The 17,457-nt window shown below is 50.7% G+C and overlaps 1 pseudogene across 1 annotated transcript; it reads left to right on the forward strand.

Moving 5' to 3' along the window:
• The first annotated feature begins 14,468 nt into the window (after positions 1–14,468).
• Positions 14,469–15,391, forward strand: LOC311199956 (olfactory receptor 14A16-like; annotated as a pseudogene). The gene has a single exon. The product of its transcript is annotated as an olfactory receptor 14A16-like (transcript).
• The last annotated feature ends 2,066 nt before the right edge of the window (positions 15,392–17,457 follow it).

The raw sequence follows: 17,457 nt of genomic DNA on the forward strand, positions 1-17,457 counted from the left end.
GCCCAGCTAAAAGAAAGGTTGGCTCAGAGAAAAAGGGAAAGAGAGGCCCAACAAAGATGGTTGGAATCGTGGTTTAATTATTCACCATGGCTGACCACCCTAATATCTACACCAATAGGGCCTATCACAATGACCAAAATAGCATTAATTTTCGGACCCTGTATTCTCAACAAGCTCGCATCATTTGTCAAGAGTCGGTTAGAGAAGGTTAACATTTTCTTTCTAGACAACCAACAGATGCTTTAAGAATGCAACTTATAAGTACTATCTTTACTATCTTGTACTATCTAGTTGTCCTTAGTACTAACTACTATCCAAATTACCTCTATCCTTTACCTAGTGTGCCTTATACTGTCAGTATTACAAGCCATCAGTGTTCTAAGCCACTTTGCACTTTCAGTAGTTTAAATAAGCATAAAGGCGGGGGAGAGGTAGGTAGTTAGGGTCTGGCGTTCGGAAGATGTTGTGCTGTACGGAAATCTAGGGCCCTTCTAGGACACTGCTACAACCCTTCTAGGACCTTCTCAGGAATTTCTTAGGTAGCCAATAGTGTTAAGCCTATGATGTAAGCAGGGGGAAGTGATGTCATGAATGTAAGCTATATAAGGCTGTTGTAACAACCATTAAACGCCATTTTGCTGTCCACCACATTGATGTCTGCGTGCTGATGGCCCGAGTGGCCAGAGTGTGGCTGCCGTGCCGTTACTGAACCAGGTCGCCACGCCGTGAACGGCGACAAGATGCACGTCATCTGGCCCCATGGACTTGTAGACTTATGAGAGTCTTATGACATGGTCTTGGACTTGCTCTGCCCTTACAGTGTGTGTGGGGGGATTTGCTCCCCCAGTTCCCACCTAGAGTTCTAGGGATGCAAGGTTCTGGGATTTGAGAATGATGAGAATCCTGGCTGCCAGAGAAGACTGAGGTAAAGAACTCGTTCAGTACCTCAGCCTTCTCCTCATCAGTTGCAGCCAATTCTCATTTCTCATTCACCAAAGGGGGTCCGTTCTCTTTGGCCTGTCTCTTCTGGTCAATGTACCTGTAAAATCCCTTCTTGTTTTTGTAACATCCCTCGTCAAGTCCAGTTCCATCTGGCCTTGGCTTTCCTGATCCCAGCTCTGCAATTCCCAACAGCATGCCTGGATTCTTTCCAGGTAACACTCCCTTGTTTCCAGAGCTTTTGTCCATTAGCGTCATGGGCAAAACAGAGTCAACATGAAATAAAAAACTGTCTCATTTATTACACACACAGTGAAACCAGACAATGAGATAGGATAATAAGAAGTAAAACCAAAGCTTGAAACACCTCCCCTCACCCCTACTCCCCTTTTTCACAGACTTAACTCTATTCATGGTTTTTCTCCCTTCTTATCCCCCAGGTGTCACAGGGGGAGATGTAGATGGGGTTTTCAGACAGTTCCTCACGAGTTGTTTTCCTTCGGGGTGGGGGAAGAATACACAGACACTTTCCCACAGGAGACAGTCCTCCATGAACTTTCTCCAACACGAGTCCTTTCCCACTTGGCTGCAGCTCTTCACCAGCATGGGTCATTTCCATCGGGTGCAGTCTCTCAGGCCCAGGTTTCTCCAGCCTGTTCCTCCACCGAGTCACAAGCTCCCCAGCAAACCTGCTCCAGAAAGGGCTCTTCTCTCTCTCCACGGGCTGCAGGTCATGCCAGGAGCTTGCTCCAATGCGGGTCACAGTGTCTTCCATATGTCCATTGCACTGGGCACCCAGTAAAGCGAAGGATCAGTCCAGCTCTCACTCCCTTAAACATCAGACCATGTCTTTGTCCTCCTAAGCCAATGCATCACTCCAGGGCTTTGTACCCTGCAATTCCCTGACCGTATTCTGCACTCCAGTTTAGAAAGAAGAGCCCAAGCTTTCCATGTTCCACCAGATGGGGTCAGGCTAAGTTTAACCTCCTGAGCAGCAGGACCAATGAAATCATGTCTGAACAAACACAGTTATAACCAGTATGATGTTCATCAAACACCAGCTGGATGAGATTAATTGGACCAATTCGGTGACAAGAGATGAGGAGCTTATCACTGCTGAAAGACTACTGCTAGAATCAGGTTCCTCAGGGCATTCTTGAGTTCTGTGTTCCTCATGCTGTAGATGAGGGGGTTCACTGCAGGAGGCACCACCGCATACAGCGCTGACACCACCACATCCAAAAACAGGGAGGAGACGTAGGGGGGCTTCAAGTAGGCAAACATGCCAGAGCTGACAAACAGAAAGACAACAGCCAGGTGAGGGAGGCAGGTGGAAAAGGCTTTGTGCCGTCCCTGCTCCGAGGGGATCCTCAGCACAGCCCTGAAGATCTGCACATAGGACTGTATGATGTACACAAAACAAGCAGAAACTAAGAAAAAGCTAAAACCAAGAAGTCCAACCTCCTTGATGAAATACTGTGAGCATGCGAGCTTGAGGATCTGGGGGATTTCACAGAAGAACTGGTCAACAGCATTGCCATGGCAGAGGGGCAGTGAAAATGTGGTGGCTGTGTGCAGCACAGCATGGAGAAACCCACCACCCCAGGCAGCTGCTGCCATGTGGACACAAGCTCTGCTGCCCAGGAGGGTCCCGTAGTGCAGGGGGTGGCAGATGGCAACGTAGCGGTCGTAGGACATGATGGTGAGAAGATAAACCTCTGCTGCAACCATGAAGACAAACAGGAAGACCTGTGCAACACATCCTGCATAAGAAATGGCCCTGGTGTCCTTAAAGGAATTGGCCATGGATTTGGGGAGAGTAGTAGAGATGCAGACTAGGTCAAGAAGAGAGAGGTTGAGGAGGAAGAAGTACATGGGGGTGTGGAGGTGGTGGTCACAGGCTATGGTGATGATGATGAGGCCATTGCCCAGGAGAGCAGCCAGGTAGATGCCCAGGAAGAGCCAGAAGTGCAGGAGCTGCAGCTCCCGTGTGTCTGCAAAGGCCAGGAGGAGGAACTGGCTGATGGAGCTGCTGCTGTTGGACATCTGCTGCCTCTGAGTATGGTTTTCAGTTTGAAAGGAAATGGAGATACTGACTGAGGTCAGGCTTCTCTAAGCAATATGTACTCTATGTCTGAGAGCAATTCTTCATTCAGACTCTGTCAGGAAGGCTCTGTCAAGGAAGACCTGTCTATAGCTAGTTCTCTTGTGCTTTAAGCTTTGCTGGCGGAGAGGGAAACTAACAGGGACACTGGAATGGCCTCAAAAGAGTACTGCTGGGAGAAGAGTGAAAAAAAATCACACTTCAGAGAAGCTGGACCCAGCTTCTCTGGCAATGGCAGGGCAATGCCACAGTACTCCTGCCAAGGGAGGAGGGACACCCTGAGACAGCTGGAAATGAGGGTTTGCTCCTGGCCTGGGCTCTGGCTGCTACAGGCACAATTCCTGCACGAGAGCCTCATGGGTTGGAGGGAGGCAGCTCTGCTGAGGCTGGCAAAGGAGAGCAGCAGAAGCTGCTCAGGGGAAGGGCTTTGTGCTGCAGGGACAACAGGCAGGTACCCACATCCCCCTCCCCAGCTTTTCTGGCAGCAGCTCCCTCTCCTTCCCCGCTCCCAGCTCTACTGCTTGGAGCTGCTCCTGCCAGGAGCCCTCTCCTTTTGCCCAGGTCTGCTCCCTGGCAGGGTTCACAAAGCACATCCCTCCTGCTGGGTGCTCACCTCTGCCTGCAGACACCTCCCAGGGACAGGGCACGGCCCAGGGGCAGCTCTGCCTGGCCAAGGGCTATGGACCAGAGCTCCTGACCAAGCCTGATGTGGCTGCAAAGGGGAAGGGGTTGCTGAGCTGGCTGCAGGCAGCCAGGTACAGTGCTTTGAGGTGCTTCTGCCAGGATCTCTCATCTCTCCCTGTCAGAGACCAGCAGTCTCAGAGGCTTCTCCTCAGCAGAAACAAGAATTTCAATCTGCAGTGCAAAGCCCAGACCCCCAGAGCCAGAACAGGTCCTGCTCTCTTCAGGAGCCCTGGTCTGTGTGTGCTTCTTGAGAAGTGCCCTCTGAAATGTCCTGAGATGGAGCAGAATCTGTGAGAAGCCCTGGCTCATGCAGAACTCTCTGGATGGCAGAAGGACCTTGCCATGCCCAGCCCTGCCCTGCTGGAGGTTGCTGCTTCAGCCCTCAGCTTCTCCCCAGTCCTAATCTGCTGTAACAAAGACACCCTGAGAGATGTTCTTACAGATCCTGAAATCTGTGGGATGTGCCAGCTTTCAGAGATCCCTCCAGGAACTGCAGCTGTGCTGCCCTGCGCCCACAGACTTACCCATGAAGATTTCTCCTCCAGTGAGCTCTCAGCATCCTCCCTCTCCCAAGTGCCTTTAAGCTCTCTCAGCATCACAGGTCTCCTGTCAGTGCCTGAAGCAGAGCTCTCAGCCCTGCTCCTGTGCAGAGCTGTCTCTCTGCACTCTTGGCTCCATCCCAGGAGCCTGGCCAATGAGCAGCCCCAGGTGTCCTTTCCTCTGTCCCCTCCAGATTTCCCAGGGGAACCTGTTGTGAAACAAGCTGAAGGAACAGCAGGTCATCTGTATCTCAGCTGGGGAGAGACAGACAGCAGTGTCTGTTCTCTGGCAGGTCCAAGAATAATCTTTTCTTCTCCCACACTATCCAGGACACCCAGTCAGGGACTGGGACCCATCTCCTTTACCACTGCAGAAGGAAGGGATTCGGTCCCCATTCCATGTCGGCAGTCCCGGGGCTCCCCAAGACACAGATGCCCCCCATCCCACAGCACAACCCCACAGGAGGTGGGATTCCTCTGGCCCCAGCTCAGGTGTGCCATGAACTTCACCACATGCCCGAACCAAGGGCTGGGCACTGGCTCTCTGTAAGCCCAAACGCAGCCCTGTTGTGTGACAGGAGGTGCCAAGGCTCTCACACAGGGCTACAAGGGGTCAGCAGGGACAACGCTGGTCCTGTCTGGGAAAGCCATCCCCACTCAGAGCCAGGGCATGTCACACACCCAGGCAGCACTGCACACACACACAGTGCCTCTGTGCAGGGAACTGGTGGCCACCTCTGGGGCATGGCAAGGGCTGTCCCTTCTCTAGCCAGGACGTGTAGGGCAGCCCACATGTAGGAGAAACATCTCCCTAGGGCTCCAGCTGACACTGTCAAAGATATGTTTTTTCCTCACCCCCTTGATAATGCAGTCAAGGAACAGACAAAAAATCTGGACCGTGGCCTGCCACAGCACCTTGTCATTCCTGGAGATCAGCTCCCCTTTGGCCAAAGGCTCCCAGTGGCAGCAAAGGCACCATGGAAAAAAAATATCTCCTGCCAGGGCTGCCCTTCCCAACCCTCCTTCTCTCTGTCCTTGAGCACAACAGGCTTTGCTCACTCTCTTGGCATCCAGTTCCAGCTTTGTGTTTCCATTGGCCAACCACGCTGGCGCGTCTCTGCTCTGCAGCAAAGCCTTTGCACACTTGGGGTCTTGGATTTTTGGTATAAGGTTTCCCTAGGACAAGACAGAGCTGGGCCTGGAGGTGCACCTGAGGTGCTGCAGCCAAGATGTTCACCCATGGCCCCCAGCTGGGACCAGCTGGAGCCTGAGCTTTTTGACATCGATGGAGTAACCTCTGTGGTGTGATGGATGGTACCGGCTTTGCAGGAGAGAAAGGCTTTGAGGATTATGAATGGAGCTTCCTAAAATGGAAGAAGCTACTTGGGCGTATGAAGCTCCTGGGTGGAGCCAGGAAAAAGTTGTGGGTCCCCTTTGTGAGTGGAGGCCAGAGGAGGAGCCAGTAAAGATGACATGATGGTGGGAGATGAGGAACACAGAGTCATGGTGAGGAAGTTGGCACAATCTTCTCTAATCCCACCAAGGAAGTCTCTGTGTGCAGAAGCCTGGGCCTCACTGGGGGCTTTAATAGCCCTGGCAGTGTCTGCAGGGGGAACACAGCAGGATGCAAACAGTGCAGGCACGGACTGGTGTGTCTGGGAAAGACTCCTTAGCACTGCTCCCAGACTGGCCAGCAAAAGGAATGAAACCTGGAACTGATACTTGCCCACAAAGAAGAGCTCACCTCCTGACTTTCAAAGCTCTTCTGATGCTCCTCTAGTACTTAAGATGTCCCAGCTCCAGACTTGCCTCATACCACAGAATCATAGAACCACAGAATGGAAAAGACCTTCAAGGTCATCGAGTCCAACCGTCTATCCAGCCCTACGCTGCCCAACACCAGCCCATGTTCCCAAACACAACATCTACTGTTCTTTGAAATGCCGTCAGTGATGGGGACTCAATCGCCTCCCTGGGCAGCCTGTTCCATTATTGATATCCCAGAAATGAACTTCACTTCCTCCTTCTTCTGCATCATTGAAAGTCAACACTGCACCTTTTCCACTTCAGCGTAACAGTTCTCCCAACCACTTGCTACTTCAGGCCTGGCTGCTGCCTTCACCAGTCCATGCCACACATGCAGAGCTCTTCCCTGCACACTCCTGTGTCTCACTGACCCTTGCCACTTCCCTGCAGGGACAGGACATCACCCCGGAAGGTCTGTGCATCCTTCACACTCGTGGATGTTTCCTGAGGTCCATCCAAGTGTGGGCAGTGAAAGAGGAAAAGAGAGTGAGGTCATCTGGTGGGTCTTGCCTGAGAACGTTCACCCCAGCACTGGGCATTGCCTAGTAGCCAGGCCAAGGCACGCACACCAGATGGAAACATCTGATCACCCCTGGTCTCTACAGGATTACAGACTTCCACACTCCATCCAGAGATTGTGGTGAGCTTTATGGGCCACAGCAGGGCTTTTTTGTCCACCTCTTAGAAACCAGCTGCCTCTCTGTGCTTGTCTGCTCAGAAAGAGCAGTCACAGAAATGCACCAAATAGATCATAGTGGATACCATAAGAGTGAAATGCCTTAAGAACCAGGTGAGCTACCCCATGGCTGTGTCTTCCTGGCCTGGAGCCTGTGCTGAGGAGGGGATCCAGCCTTAGCCACTCTCTAGAGAAGGAAACCAGCAGTGTCCCAGCCAGCCAGGGACACAAAGGTTGGCTTTGGCAAGACCACCAGTCATCGGAAGTACTTTTGATGGGGAACTGAGGATGGACTGTCACCCGTCCCCTATATGGCTAAGATGGATTCAGTTGACGTTGCTCACAGCAGCTCCCCAGGTGTAGATTGTTACGCTGCAGGGATTTGCTTTTGGCAGAGTAATGCTGCTTTTGGTAGGTACCGATGCTCCCAGGGAAATCACACAAACACCCCTGGGATTATTGAAGGCTTCCTGACAGAAACCCCCCCAGGGTAGCATCTCAAGCAATGGGCTACCAGAGGCCAAGGGAAGGATGGTTTCAGCACTTCCCCGGGACCTGGGAAACTGAGGCATACTGACTCACGGTTTTCCTCACCAAGCTATGTGAGAAAGTCTGACAACTAGGTCTGAAGTCACAGTCTCACAGGGAACATCTGCCTACCTGCAGGGTTGTCTGGCCTGCTCAGGAGCTGAGCTTCATTTGGAGCCCAAAGCATTTCAAGTCACCCTGCCTCCATCTTCCCCCACAACCCCGGCTGTTGTGGGACCCAGTAATCCTGGATTTCTGGACAGGATGGGCACAAGTTGGATGCCTCCACTGGAAATTTCTCTCGTTGCTGGAAATGTGAGTGCAGCAGGATAGAGCCAAGGGGCCCAACCCCCACAGCTTTCCACAGAACCAACTCCTGAAAACATCCCGCAGTCCTTGGGAATTTCCCTTTTCTCACAAAGAACTTGGGAGTCCAGGTGACACATATTCACCTTGTTTTCCTTCCCTCTTTCTAAGATGGGACTTGGCATTTTGTGGATTTCATCTCCTTTTCCACATTGAAACTGTCTCTTTGGAAAAGTAGACCAGCTTTGGTTTGTTTTAATACAATGCAGCTACAGCACTGAAGTGGGTTTTGAAACATGGAGCAGACTGGCACCATGTCTGCTCCAAGCCTGCCACAGGATATGGGTGAATCAGGAGCTCCACCATCTCATGGTGACTGCAGCCAAGGCTTCCCTCAAACTCCACATCCTCAATCAAGCCTTCTTTGCCCATTACTGCAATGTCCAGCAGTACCCTTCTCCTCCTGGGGTCCTCTACCACCTGCAGCAAATGGACCATGCCTGTATTCACTGCCAGAGGTGAGCTGCTGAACTTCCACACTAGGGTCATTGCCAGAACTCTCTCTATTGTGCTGTGCATTTAATCTCCCCATCTGTCACAGATTTCCATCTATCCAAAGTCAATTGACCATGTCTGAAATCACCACTGAGCAGTGGATCTGCACACCAGCACTTGTGATTGCTCTTTAGATTTCCCTTCCCCTTCCCCCTGGACCTTTCAGACACCTCTCAACCATCCAGCTGCTGCTCTGAGTTTCAGGGTTTAACCCTAACTGCCTTTCTGGCAGTTGTCTGACTCATTCTGTCTTTAGCCAGCTCTTGAGCTGTGGTGATTTCACAGTCTCCTTCCTCTCACAAAAACATTTCTCACCTGGTTAAGCTTTGTGGCAGGTGAACCTCATTGCTGGCAGATTGCACTTGGCATAGAGTGAGGAGTGTTTAATTTAATGGTGAATCTTGTCAGGTTCTTTTGTTGTTGGGAAAATAACTCCCTCTGTGCTGCCTGTGTGCAGCCAGTTCTCTAAGGAAAGCAGGGGAGCTGGTACAGAGGGGCTGTAATGCCCCACTGTGGAGTGCAGCAGAGAGACCTGATGTAAGGACAAGGGATGCAAGTCCCAGTTGGCTGGTGAGAGTCATGGTGGGCTTGTGGAGATGTGCAGCAAGGTTGTCCCCACTGCCTCAAGGGACACAATTTCAGACCAGTCCAGACCTCTCAGGAGACCCCTTTTTATCAATCTCAGTTAGAGGTTATCACCTCTGCTATGAAGTGAAAATAATAACCTACACCCTTAAAAATAAATCAATTTTGCTCTGAGCTCTCTTTGAAACAGCTTCAATGGTCTGTACATCTCTTGAAAACTTGAAGATCTTTACATAAAGAGACATAGCTTGTTAGGGCTTGCTTTGTATTTTTAATGAGCCCGGGGTGAATTTGGTGCTGAGTCCTTGAAGCTCAGGTACTGAGAGGAAATTACACAAAAAACTCCATGTCAAAAGCAGAAGCCAAAGTACCTGAAGTATTAATGAGTGCCACTGAGAGCCATTGCTGGCTGAGCCTCCCCAGGGACTCGTTAGCACAGGTAATTGGAGGCCATGTTGGCTGGTAGGCAAAGGCAATGTACAAGCAGTTGAGATGCTCAGCAAGCCCTGGGTTGGTTTGATGAAGCATAAAGGCCAAGCCCTGACCCCCAGCCCCAGGAAAGACAGGTCCTGCCCCTCAGGCATTGCTCAGGCTCTTCCTGGGGCAGTGTGGGGTGTGTAATGCTGAGGGAAAAACAACAGGATGAGAGTTTCTCCTCATTGTTGGTCCAAAGCCCAGTTAGTAATTCATCTGTCCTCCATTTAAATGAAAGAAAGAGTAGGGAGACCCTCCATCCCCTATCAGATTCAGGAGGAAACATTGTTTAAAGATGAGGACAAGGCTGAGGTGCTTAATGAAATCTTTGACACTGTCTTTAGTAATAGGAGCAGCTGTACAGAGAGAATCCAATTCCCTGAGCTAGGAGACAGGACAGGGAGCAGAACAACCCCACACCAATCCAGGACGAGATAGTCCTGCTGCACCGCAGAGATGTGCACAGATCTGTGGGGCTGAATGGGATTAACCCGAACGTTCTGAAATATCTGGCAAGGGGGTTTCACCAAGCCACTTTCCATCAGTCCTGGCTGACTGGAGACTTACCAGCAGACTGGAAATCAGTCAAGGTAACCCCCTATATAAGAAGGGACAGAATGATGATCAGGGAAATTACAGGCCTGATGGTTTGACTTCAGTCCCAGAGAAGCTGGTAGAGCACATCATCCTGAGTAGCACTAACCAGTTCGTGAAGAACGCCCAGGTGATCAGGCCCAGCCAGCTTGGGTTCATAAGGGCAGGTTCTGTTTGACTCACTGCATCTCCCTCTATGACAGGGTGACCTGCTTCTTGGACAAGGGAAGGGCTCTGGATGTTGTCTACCTTGACTTTAGCAAGGCCTTGGACACAGTTTTCCAGAACTTTCTCCTAGAGTAGCTCACTGCTTGTGGCTTCAAAACAGTGATGCTTCAGCCCCAAGCAATTGCTGAGCACCACATGCTGCTCGCTCACTCCCAGAGGAGAAACAGACAGAGCCTCTGTGGTTTGGGGTAAGGACAGTTTACTGACAAAAGCACCATAAAAGGGAAACAGTATCAGCCCCAATTGCACTCACACCCAGTGATAGCACAGAGAGTACCTTACAAAACCAAAAATAACAGAGTGCTGCACCGTGCCATGACCACCCCTCCCCAACCAGCCCCTTTGACAGGGAAATTGTGTCAGTGTCCTGGTTATCACTGGCATGGAGTTAATTTCTTTTCTAATAGCAGATGAAATGTTGTGTTTGTGAGTTGGGAGAAAAGTAGTGCTGATAACACCCTGATGTTTCTGGCTGTTGCCAAGCAATCAAGGACTTTTCAGTTGTTCCTATTTCCCTACTAAGGAGAAGGAAGGGGACACAGTCAGGACAGGTGACCCGAACTGGCCAAAGGGGGTATTCCATATCAATTACATCATGCTCAGCATAAAAGGGGGGCTGGTTAAAGGAGGAGGAGACAGCTCCAGGACATGCATTTTTGTGCATGGCCAGAGTTGTGTGGTTCAGTGAGAAACTCCATTGTGTATCACCAGTTTCATATATTTTGCTATAAAGTCCTGTTATCATTGTTATATTTCTCTTTCTGCTATTCTAGTAAACTATCCTTACCCAACCTGCGAGGTTTTCTTTCCTTTTATTTGGGTTTTTTCCCCTTTCCCTTCACTTCCCTCTCCCTCCCCCCCATAACTTCCCCCCCACACACAATCTCTTTTAAAGAACATGCGACTGTGTGGTGCTCAGCTCTCAGCTGGGGCAAAACCACATCTACTAAAATCCAAAACAAATCTATTCTTAAAAGCATGAAAATTCTTATATTAAAATTGTATTAATTGTCTCTTAAGCGACATCTCCATCAATCTATTCAGCATGATTACATTTCATTGAATCGACAGCAATACAATGAAGAAGATGAACTTTAGGTTGCTTACTAACATCCAGTGATCAGTTTGCACATGGCATCCTTGAGCTTCTGTTTCCTCATGCTGTAGATGAGGGGGTTCACTGCTAGTGGAAACACCATGTAAAGAAATACCTCTACAAGTTTAAGTGGTCTGTGGAGACTGGACAGGGGCCAATGGCTCCAAGTTGGAGCACAGGAAATTCCACACCAAAATGCGGAAGAAATTTTCACAGTGATGGTGACAGAGCCCTGGGACAGTCTGCTGAGAGGGTTGTAGAGTCTCTTTCTCTGGAGATATTCAAGACCCATTTGGATGCCGACCTGTCCAACCCATCCGAGGACCCTGCTTTTGAAGGGGGGGCTTGCACTTGATGATCTCTGGAGGCCCCTTCCTTTTGTGAATCAGTGAATCTGTAAATAGGGAGGAGATTGAGAGGGGCGTCAAGTAGGCAAACATGTCAGTGCTGACAAAGAAGGAGTCCATTCACATGTAAGGAAGGCAGGTGGAAAAGGCTTTGTGACATCCCTACTCCGAGGGGATCCTCAGCACAGCCCTGAAGATCTGCACATCGGACACCACAATGAACACAAAACAACCAAAAGCAAAACAAGCTCTGGCCACAATTTCCCTGAGTGTAGCCCATGAGCAAGAGAGGTTGAGGATCTGGGGGATTTATCAGAAGAACTGGTCAGCAGCATTGCCATGGCAGAGGGGGAGTGAAAATATATTTGCTGTGACAATATATTTAATAAGAAATTAAAAATTATCTGCTGCTTTTTGCTGTCAGATAAAAGAGCAAGAATCTATAAGCAACTTTGCGGACAACAAGATCACTGTTGTAGGGGGAGAAGGTCCTCCAAGCCCCACAGCAGAGATTCCCCTGCAGGCCGTGAAGACCATGGTGAATGAGGCTGGACCCCCTCAGCCCATGCTGGATGATGTGGAACAGTGATTCTACATGCAGCCTGTAGACATCCCCATGCTCAGGCAGGTGCAGACATCTGAAGGAGGCTGTGACCTCATAGGAAGCCTGTGCTGGAGCAGGTTTGCTGGCAGGGCTGTGGAGGACCCACACTAGAGCAGTCTGTTGCTGTGGGACGGCACCCCATTAAAGTGACCCACCCTGGAGCAGCTGGTGATGTTCTGAAGCTCTGTGGGAAGAACTTGGAGGGGTTCCTGGAGGACTGTCTGCCATGGGTGGGACCCAATGCTGGAGCAAGGGGAGACTGTGAGGAGTCCTCCCATGAGGGGGAAAGAGCGGCCGAGACAATGTGTGATGAACTGACCCCAATGCCCATTCCCCATCCTCCTGTGCTGCTCAATTAGAGGAAGGAGAGAATTAGAGAAGGAGTGGACCCTGGGAAAAACAGGGAGGGATGTGGGTGGGTGTCTTAATTATTGTTTTCTTTCTCATTCCTCTTCACTATGTGATTGGGTAATGAATTATATTGGTTTATTGAGAGTAACTCAGGAGAGTGACCACTGCATGATCTATCCCTGTCCTTATCTTGTCCTTTCATTACATCTTCTTTCCCTTATGTAGCAGAGGAAGGCGAGTGGTAGAGCAGCTTCGGTGAGCACCTGGGTCAACTCTCTTTATCAAGAGGTTGAAGAGGAAGAAGTACATGGGCATGTGGAGTCAATGGTCGTAGGCTACAATAACGATCATTAAAATCTTGCCCAGTAGAGCAGCCAGGTAGATGCCCAGGAAGAGCCAGAAGTGCAGGAGCTGCAGCTCCCGTGTGTCTGCAAAGAGCAGGAGGAGGAACTGGCTGATGGAGCTGTTGTTGGAAATCTGCTGACTCTGGGTATGGGAAAGCGTTTTCAGAAGTAAAAGACAGGAGTGAGGAGAGATTTATAACAGGGAAAACTACAATCTTGAATTGTCTCACAAACTCCCAGGTGTGCATAAGGAGCAGAAGCCTCTCCCATGAGTTCCCAAAGAGTCACTCCTGGTCTTCAGTTATGGGTATAGGCGAATGGGGATGACACACAGTTTCCATCAGATGAAGTCCACTCTCTTGGAGAAGGGGATCTTGGAACCTTGCCTCTGCCCCCAGTAATTCCCATGGGAGCTGGAAACAGCAGCTCTATGGCAGAAGGTTTTGATTTTTGTGCCACAGAAACTGGGGCAAGAGGAATCCCAGCTGCAATGGGTTTGTGGCAGTCATAGGTCAGAGCTGCGTCCCCTTCCACCTCAGGGCTGCAAAGCAAGGATGAGGGGTCTGGAGTGACTCTCACAGGGGGAAAGAGTCCCCCTCCTGTAGCTACCAGTGGGTCCTGTCTGATGGGGAGACAGGGAAAGGTGATTCTTCTGCCCAGCTCTGGTTTGATCAGCAGAAAGGACTCTGCTGAACAGAAGGATTTCTCCCCAGCCAAGGGAGGGAAAGGCAATGAAGACTTCGTGTCTTTCCAAGTTAGTTACTTGGAGCTCCAGCGACACCTCACAGGAGACTCTGGGGAATGGAGTATGTGACGTATTCGCCTGCTCCTCTGCTGTGAGCTGGGCTGGGCTCCTGGGATGGAGGGAGCTCACTGCAACCCAGCAGCTCTGACAAGAGACAGCTCTGCCAGGAGCAGCTCCTCTGCCGAGTGCACAGGGCTGGGGACACTGCCCGTAGGCACCGAGGGGAGAGCTGTGAGGCTGAGAGAGCTGATGGATGCTGAGAGATCACTGGAGGAGAAATCTCCACAGCCTCTCCCTGGTATGTCTGTGGGTGCAGGGCAATGCAGGTTCTGTTCCTGGAGGGATCTCCTAAAGCTGGGACATGGGGCAGTGTGTGGGGTCTGTCAGGAGGACAGGTTCTCTACAGGACCAGAAAGTGCTGCATGGAAGGGATGTTCTTCTGCCCCATCAGAGGGTCAGGGCAGGACAGCTGTCTTCTCCTGGGCATGGCTGCAGAGGTGTGAAGCAGCGTGTGCACCCAGGGGTGCCCAGTACTTTACCTCTGCCACGATGACTGTGTGCTGGGGTAGGGACCCTGCTCCTAGGAGGGTCAGCACTCAGCCTCCCCGTTGGGATTCCATCCGCGTTGGTGCACAAACAAGCTCTGGGTCGAATGTGTGACCCATGGAAAGACAGTGTAGGGTCCTTCTGCTGTCCAAGTGTGCTGTGTACGACAGGTTTGCTCCCAGCTCCAGCGGATCCCTGGCAAATTCCCAGACACTTTTCAAGAACACCAAGGATGCATTTTCTACTCCAGGTAAAGGGACTTTGGTTTGAATTTTCTGCCAAAAGAGACCTGACAAAAGTCATCCTGAATCCAGAAAGTCAAAGTGAAATGGAAGAGGTTTTCCTCATAGAAGAGTTGCCTAACTTCTCACTGTGCCTTTTCCTCCTTGGATAGGTCTCCACACTTGGCAGCAGCAGATGTCCAACAGCAGCTCCATCAGCCAGTTCCTCCTCCTGCCCTTTGCAGACACACGGGAGCTGCAGCTCCTGCACTTCTGCCTCTTCCTGGGCATCTACCTGGCTGCTGTCCTGGGCAATGGCCTCATCATCATCACCATAGCCTGTGACCACCACCTCCACACCCCCATGTACTTCTTCCTCCTCAACCTCTCTCTTACTGACCTTGGCTGCATCTCCACCACTGTTCCCAAATCCATGGCCAATTCCTTGTGGGACACCAGGGCCATTTCCTACACAGGATGTGTGGCTCAACTCTTTTTCTTTACATTTTTATTCTCCACAGAGTTCTGTCTTCTCACTGTCATGGCCTATGACCGCTACGTTGCCATCTGCCACCCCCTGCACTACAGGACCCTGCTGGGCAGCAGAGCTTGTGTCCACATGGCAGCAGCTGCCTGGGGCACTGGGTTTCTCAATGCTGTGCTACACACAGCCAGTACATTTTCACTGCCCCTCTGCCATGGCAGTGCTGTTGACCAATTCTTCTGTGAAGTCCCCCAGATCCTCAAGCTCTCCTGCTCAGATGCCTACCTCAGGGAAATTGGACTCACTGTGGTCAGTGTTTGTTTTGCTTTTGGTTGTTTTGTGTTCATTGTGGTACCTATGTGCAGATCTTCAGGGCTGTGCTGAGGATCCGCTCTCAGCAGGGACGGCACAAAGCCTTTTCCACCTGCCTCCCTCACTTGGTAGTGGTCTCCCTGTTTATTTTCACCAGTTTGTTTGTATACCTGAAGCCCCCCTCCATCTCCACGCTACTTCTGGACCTGGTACTGGCATTTCTTTACTCAGTGTTTCCACCAGCAATGAACCCCCTCATCTACAGCATGAGGAACCAGGAGCTCAAGGATGCCGTGTGGAAACTGATGACTGGATGTTTCTAAGCAGCAAAAGCCATCTCATCTTCTTCTGCATATCACTGGTCATGTAACTCACATTAGGACCAGTCTCTATTTGGTAGGGACTTTTAGGTGCTGTGGGGCTTTTTCCTTCTACTTTGTCTCTGATGTAATAACACCTTCATCCCATTCCTCATGCAGTATCTCCTGGTCTTGTTTGACTCAGACATGGCAGCAGAAGAAACACTCCCCTTCCCCTGTACCTGCATCACCACCAGTCTGTCTCTTTCAGCTCCCTCGTCATTCAGGTGTTTCCACCTCTCCTGATGGCACAGCCAAGCCTAGGGACATCTTTTCAGTAGACCGGCTGGATGTATGAACTTCACTTTGATCACTGGTTTCCACCTCCACTTGCTCTTTAGTCATTCAGATGCTGCTCAGCTCTCTGGTTTCTTCTTTGATTTTCAGAGAGTTGGAAACATCCCATCTTTCAGAATTCCAATGAACTGTTCTGTCAGAAGTTCGGTCTGTTGATAAGTGACCTTTCTGAGTCTCCTCTGAAAGCTGACCCCCTTCACACGCTGCTTGGCTGTAGCAGGCAGCTGAGGAGAGAGATTTCATGTTTGTTAAATCGCATCATGTTGAACTGCTGTTTGTTGTCAGAGAAATCTGTCCATGCCTGTGAGCAGAGTTGAAGCCAGAAGAAGTGTTGGGAGTCCCAGGAGGACATTGAGGGATCTGCCGGGCTTAGGGAAGAGCAAGGTTCTTCAGACAGGGTTGGATCTGAAGAGACTGCTTTTCCTGCCTGTCCAGATCTCCTTAGGAGACTGATATCCATCCCAGGAAGCTGCTGTCACTTCTTCTATCAACTGAGCCATGCCAGAAAATACCTGTGAAGTTAAAATGTCCCTTGTTGTAATATTCCTTTGAACTGTTCATCATTAAAGACCTGACTAAAATCCAGGTAGTTGTAGATGTCCTGGGTTCTTTAATGAAAATGACTTGAAGAGACGCGCTTGACATCGTCCAGGCATGTTTTTCCCCTCTATCTCATCAGTGTTTCCCTTCCTATGTGAGAATTCCTCCCCACTCCTCCAGGTGAGGGAGCCCCACTCTGGGACTGACTGCTCCAGAGATGTCCACACCAGCACTGAGTCCAGATGCACAGTAATGGTCTGGGTGGCCACGCTCTTCCAGGTGCAGCCCAATGTGCTCAGGGCCAGATCCCTGTTCAACACCTCTGCCTGCTACGGCATCCCCTGCAATGCCCAAAGTCTTCCCCTAGCAGCCTGTTCTCCACCCCTCATGTCTCAGCCTTGATGTGCAGGGGTTGTGCTGGAAACTTTTGTCCTGGTTTCTCCCCAGCCGAGGCCCGAGCGCCGCAGCCGCTCTCTCCCTAAGAGGGTGTGGGGGGTAACGGGGCGGAGGGGAGGGATGGAAAAGGAAACCAAAAAACACCCAATCTCACAGGTTGGGATAAGAACAAGTTACTGGGACAACAGAGAGAGAGAAGCAATAGCAACAATAGGACTTTGTAGCAAAATACACAAACTGGTGCTGCACAGGGCAGGTTCTCACCAACCCACACAGCTCAGACCTCACAGCTCAGAGCTGTCCTGAAGCTGGACGGTCCCCAAAACCTTGTGTACCCCACATATGTCACCAAAACACCACCCTAATGCCCTCCTATGCTTCCCTTTGGCAATCATGGGTGCCCCCCTATGCCTTAACCAGCCCCACAGCCTACACTTAACCTTTCAAAGGAACCCTGGTGTCTCCCTAACACCCCCCTTATCTCCCTCAAACCACCTTTACCCCACATACCCCCCCATTACTTCTCTTGTTGCTCCCAGGGTCCCTCACACACACATGGGTACCCCCCTCACTCCCCAGGCCTATCTTAATCTCCCAGCCCCCCTAGGTGTCCCCCAACAACCCCATACACTCAATGAAATGTGAATGCTGATATAGCTGGAAAGTACAGCACCCTATTACTCCCCTAAATCTCCCCTTTTCCCCACCAAGTCACAGAATCACAGAATCTTAGGGGTTGGAAGGGACCTCAAGAGATCATCGGGCCCAACCCCCCTGCCAAAGCAGCTCCCTATCTC

Source organism: Gallinula chloropus, assembly GCF_964237585.1.
Source record: "Gallinula chloropus genome assembly, chromosome: 22".
NCBI lineage: Eukaryota > Metazoa > Chordata > Aves > Gruiformes > Rallidae > Gallinula > Gallinula chloropus.